Here is a 6,000-nt window from a genome sequence, read left to right as displayed (position 1 = left end):
TGCCCTGTGGCCTGTGTCACTTCCCCCACCACACGTGTGACAAGGAATTATTCTATCCACAAAATATAGTGGACTGTGCAAGATAGTTAACCACCTAGTATCCAGGAGGAAGAAGAAGTGCCTACTGGACGATAATAGAGTAAGCCACTGAATGCAAGGGCAAGTGCTATTGAAATGCACATCTCTGCTGATTTAGAAAAGGTCTTTGTTTGGTTTGGAAGGCAGGGTAAGGAACCATTGTGCTGTGTCTTTAAGAACAGACTAACCTTATGGGAGGAGAACTTGTCACTCAGACATGATTAGCCAATCAGGTCCTCCAGGTAACTTGCCAGTCAGAAATGGTGGAGGGCCTTTCCGGGTTCCCGCTTGGCAGTGAAGTGGAAGTTGAGCCAGCCCTGTGTGCTGTTCAACTAAAACTCCTCAAGGGACCTGTGTGGAGCGCTTGGGAAAGCTAGGAAACCGCGACATGGTGAGTGAGGGGCTGCTGTCCCTGGATGGGAGGAGCAGACGGTGAGGTGCGGGAACTAGTGTAGTGGTACCCCTCCAGATCTGCCTGGAAAACTGCAGCCAGATTCCTCATCCTTTCAAGTTCAATGCCATGCCTGCAACTCCCTGAATAGGGCAGGCCTCCGAATAACTTTGCACTGTGGGCTGAATCTGCTCAGGGCACTGGGAGCAGGGAGCTGTGTGGAGAAACCTCTTTCTAGGCAACATCATCATACTTTTAGTCCGTTCATGGAAAGCAGGTTGCCAAACTCATGGAGGTCTAGTTTCTCTAATATCTTCTAGATGTTCAGCACTGTGCATTTCACCTTTATGTATGAGAACCATTTATTGTTAATTTTGTGGAGGTTGTAAAATCATCCATATGTTGGGTAGCCCTCCACTTCTACGCCGTGATGTAGAAGAGTGGAATTGGTAATACAAAAGATTTACCAACAATTAGGAAATAGTAAGTCTCAAAAAGCAGAATTTAACTGATGGAAGACTGCCTCAAAACCCCTCAAAATATACGTGTATGCTGACCAGGCATGTTAGAGATTAGGATGCTAGGATGTACATTTGTTCAACAGGATTTTTCAGACTTTTGGCTCTAAGCCTTTACAAAGAAGCCTTCCCTGGTTTACAACCAGGCAGTAGGTCCATCTGCATACAAAAGAACAAGCCTATACCAAGCTGCTCATGGGGGCATAACTTGGTCACTAGAAGCTTAAGGCATGGTGTGCCATTCAAGTTTCAGTTTTCCACTTGAGAAAAGCCTGATGGGCAATATGACACCAGGTGGCATCTACTTAAAAATAAAACATTGTTCTCTTACTGACTGGCCTGTTCAACTAAGGCTTTTATTTAAGCCCTCAAGCAGGGAGGAGGGAGAATAACAGCCTGGGGCCTAGGATTTGGGAGCTTTTCTAGGGTGTAATATATTGACAGTTGAATTTAGCTACTTTGGTAATCGCCTGGGGTCAGGGACTCTGTGGAAGTATTGCTTTAGATTCTGAGAACCCCTCAGAGCTATGGTTTTAAGTCCCAATGCCTTTGTGGTCTTAGTCAGTAATGATTACCCAAGACTCCTTGTGTAGCATTGTTTGATTAGCCTCCCCTTGAATTTGTACTACTGCAGGACAGTTTCTGCTGACCTCATTAAAGTTGTTCATTTCCTTCCATTTCCCCTGGAAGTTGGATACAATATTCTATTCTTCTTAAGAAACTTACTTGGCATGGAACTTATCATGTGTAAGAAATATCCACCATAGCTTTTATCTTTTCTCTTTCTTCTTTCTTTGGGTTTTCAACACAGGGTTTCTCGGTAGCTTTGGAACATGTCCTGGAACTAGTTCTTATAGACCATGCTGGCTTCAAACTCACAGAGATCTGCCTGCCTCTGCCTCTAGAGTGCTGGAATTAAAGGCCTGTGCCACCACTGCTCAGCTGCTTTTATCTTCTCTACCTTCTACTTGCCTTATGTTTCTCATCCACTGTGACCTTCACCACAGGATCCTGTCACTGTTTCATGCCACAGGTGTACTTAAGAAAGTGTTCTGGGAATATCTTTGCTGTCTAACCCTCCCATCTGCCTGAGTGGCTAGAACTACAACTTGCCTATCTCTTTTGAAGTGTTCAAAGTCTACATGGAACATGAACCTAAAAGACACATAAGGATGACAGCACATGTGGAATGTAAAATTAAAGTTTTTCTTTGTTAATTCCCTGTGTGTGAAGCGATTTCTCAGAGGGAAGGCATATTAATTCTAGAACTGTTGTTTTCCATCTTGTTGGAAAAACTGTGTTTGAGACAAACTCTCTTAGGTTGACTTGGGTGGCCTTGATTCCAGTCTGTTGTACTCCAGAGAATGGCCGTGTTGTCCTCTATATCTGTTTTAAAATAATCTGTTTGAGTCATTTAGTCAACTATCCAGTGCAGTCACAGAAAAGGGATCCACATATGGAACATTGCTTCTGTCTTCTGACCAAAATAGGAGGAAGAATTTACTGTGTACATTACAGGGGAAACAGGGTAGGCAACCAGCTCCTGGACTTACCATTATGATAAAGGACTTGATTGTGGTCAGGGGAGTGTTTCTGTAATTTCCCAGCATGTTTTAATTCATGTCATATGAATGAACACAGATCAGTGTGGGTGTACAGTTTGGTAAGGTTATCTTGTGCCAATGAATACTGAAGGTATAATTAAGCAGAGATCCTATGCAGATATGTTCAGTCCTGCTTGACACAGTTATGTGAGCTCAGAGGTTTGAGAAACAGTCTATTGAATTTAACTCTATGTTTCAGGTTACAGATCTCAGCAGACAACATAGATGTACGGGCCAAATCAGTCTATCTCTTATTAATGACTTTCCCTCTACTAGGGAAAGTCCTACTGTTTTTCAAAGTTAGTATACCTAAGCTTTTTAATCTTAAAAATACAACATTTTTTATCATTTTAAAAATCATTTTTTGGTATCAGTTTTAAATATTTTCTTTAAGTGCATTACTGCCCTTATCTCTGTTTCTCATTACCAATGTTTCTATGTCATTAATAGCTTCAGTCCTTTTCTCTCAATTCATGTTATTGATTCTTGTGTAAAGCAATGTCTTTTATAGCTTAAGTTTGTCTCATGTTTTATAACTGAGAATTTTTTGAACACCTAACCTTGCCTCTTCTGCCCAGTGCTGGGAAAACAGTTCTGCAAACTCCTTATAGACTGGGCCTTCACTATCCAATGAGATGGAAAATTAGACCAGTTCATAGGTGACCTTTAGTCTCTCTGTCTTTTTTGGGGGGGTGGGGGGACTTAAATATGAAGAGAGACATGTGATCAAATTGAGTCTTTGAAAACTTCAAAGCTGGTCCCCAAAGAGTGCAGAAATGGAGAGGAAGGTAGGAGGGTGAGAGCTTTCCCACTTCAATAGTCGTTGAGATTAGTAATGTGAATTACATAGTCAATTTGAGATGCTTCATAAATGTCCTCATTGGCCATTTCTTAAGGTATACAGACAAGTGCAATCAAAAATCTGTGTAAAAGACTGACCTAATCAAGAAAACAATTGCTATAGTTACAGTAGCTCAACCAAAATAAAAGATCTGGCAAAATGTTGTGACCCTGCCTAACAAGTCTGTTATTTTTCTTGTTTAAGATGTGTATCTTTAGAGAAAAGGTCTGAGAACTCTTTGATATGCTCTAATCCCTTGTCAGGAACACATTGCTATAAAGTCTGTTTCAACATTTCAAAATTAATTTTGAGATTATAACTCTATCATATCCATATTCTCTTTCCTGCCTCCAAGATTACCATGACCCCTCATTGTCTTCTAATTCATGGCCTCTTTTTCTTTAATAACAGTTGACTGTGACCTTTGTTTATCAGCAGGATTTTCCAGGTATATGGCAGTGGGTTGGCTGAACTAGACATTGCATATGTAATGTGATGTGCACAAAAAGAACCATGTGATTTGGATAAGGAACAGGATGTGTTCAGGAGAGTAGAAGATAAGGTTCTGTCTATTGCACTGAAAGGACAAAGCTAGGACTGTTGCCTGAGTCATTTGATCTTGGCTCACACAGGAAGGGAGTGCTAGTTCTGAGGCATATCTGGGAGGCTCTAACCCATGAGGAACTTTGGGGAATCTGAGCAATCAGGATTACTAGTGACACATAGTTTTTGTGTTCTTTCTGGGATTTAGTATGCTTCTGCTGTAGTGAATAATAAAGACAACAAGCTATGCCTTGATGAGTATGGCATGCTAAGAGCAGGTCTCCTCTGCTGTCATTTCTGCTGGGTATTGGATGGACCATGAGGCAGACTGAATATGTGGTTTCTTGGACAGTGGTCCTTGTCCTCTGAGCCTCCCTGTGTATGGATTTCCTGGGAAGTGGGAGAATCTGCAGCCCTGGAATGGGAGGATATGATGCTTGTAGTTATAACTCTGTCTAGTGTGCATACATGAGCACTGCTGTTTGTGTGCAGAGGGGAGACAAATTGGAAATCTGAAGGTCTGGTTTATAGAAGTTCTGAATATGGCATTCCACTCTTAGGTTTGTCTCATAAATGATAGAAGTAGTTTAGAAACTATTAGAAAGATGGTGATGGGATCATCTTTCAGCAATACATGACTAGAATACTGTTAACTTTCTCTTTCCACCAGCCACAGTGGTGTGATTCAGTGAAGTTTAGTTCCAGAGGACAAAAGGAGTTTCTGATCTGTGAGATTTCTCAGGTGTGCATGGTGTTGGGCAGGTAGATAGGTCGTAATCCAAATTTCGTTCCATAAATCTTGTTTGCCAGAGGTAGATTTTAAATTATTCTTCTATGTTGTTTGGAATTGGACACCAGTGTTGCGGGGAGGAACTGCATTTTCCTTAAACAACACGGAAGTATACAGGGCTGCAGAACCTTAGCAAGTGATCACCTTCATTTGCAGAGAGAGGTCTCGAACATGGGGATTTTGTCTTTGGAAGAAATGTTAGTAGCTAGAGGGGCCAGAAACAATTTAAAGGTCACTTTGTGCTAATTTTGTGAAAGTATGAAGTCTTTATTTAATGTCTGTACTAATAGGATCATAGATACATTGGGGTCAAAATCACACTATTCCTTGCTAAGTTTCCTTTGGTTTTCTGATTAAAAGTTAACAATATTTTTATGTCTTTGTTCTTGGCTTTTTCACTATACCCCTTTATTCTTTCATAAGTATTGTATACATTTTTAATTGTTATGTCTTTGTGGTAAGTATAGAAGTTATATTATATCAATCTGTGTACTACTTTCTTATAATTCCTTTGAGCATTCTGAGTGTTTCCACTGTGAATGTAGATTTGTAATTGACTTCCCTGTTATAAATTGTTGGGCACTGTCATTTTATTGAATTCATATTATGGTGCAAATTTACCATATACAGTACCTTAATTTTACTGCAACATGCTCACAAGGATCATTTATTCACTTCTTTATTTATTTAGGCTTTCTTTTTCTTGTCGTTGTTAAACTGAGAAAGACTTTTTGTTTATTAGACAGAAGGTATTATGGGTCTTGGTATGTGACACAGCACATATTCTTTTGTGGGATGACCTGAGTACCATTACCTACAATCAAATTGTGAGGCTTTTCTGTTTTTACTATTCCAGACACAGGGGATCTGAAATCCTTTTTTGTATGTCACTCATAAGTATATGGAACATATTCTCAGTCATGTACAAACATGAAAAAAATAGCGGCAAACTTGTTTTCAAAAGTGTTTGCAACTTATGAAGCAAATAGAGTAAAACAAGTTACCTTTGGTGTACACTGCTTCTTTAAATATCAGTTGTCTTGCATTTTGTTTTAAACAGTTTTCATTTTCTCAGTTTGATGCAGACTTACAGGGCTGTCATTCATCATAGGAAACAAAGTAGCGTCAAAGTGATCCTAAGAGACATCCTTTTCTTTGTCATAAGAGCATAAGATTGTTTTAGTAGCCAAAACTATTTTCTACAAAGTTAAAACTTGAGAAAGCTTCAAGTGAAT

The 6,000-nt window shown here is 39.8% G+C and overlaps 1 protein-coding gene across 1 annotated transcript in view; it reads left to right on the top strand.

The window, feature by feature from the left end:
* Positions 1-249: 249 nt before the first annotated feature.
* The window catches only part of LOC130876594 (zinc finger protein 431-like), a 50,484-nt gene continuing 44,733 nt past the window's right edge, over positions 250-6,000 (top strand). The window contains exon 1 of the mRNA XM_057773213.1: positions 250-469. The gene's annotated coding sequence lies outside the window, so the exon portion shown is untranslated. The remainder of the gene's footprint in view (positions 470-6,000) is intronic.

The sequence above is a fragment of the Chionomys nivalis genome, chromosome 1 (assembly GCF_950005125.1).
Source record: "Chionomys nivalis chromosome 1, mChiNiv1.1, whole genome shotgun sequence".
Lineage (NCBI taxonomy): Eukaryota > Metazoa > Chordata > Mammalia > Rodentia > Cricetidae > Chionomys > Chionomys nivalis.
Note: the sequence above shows the minus strand (reverse complement) of the source record. Positions and strands in the feature narration are given on the sequence as shown.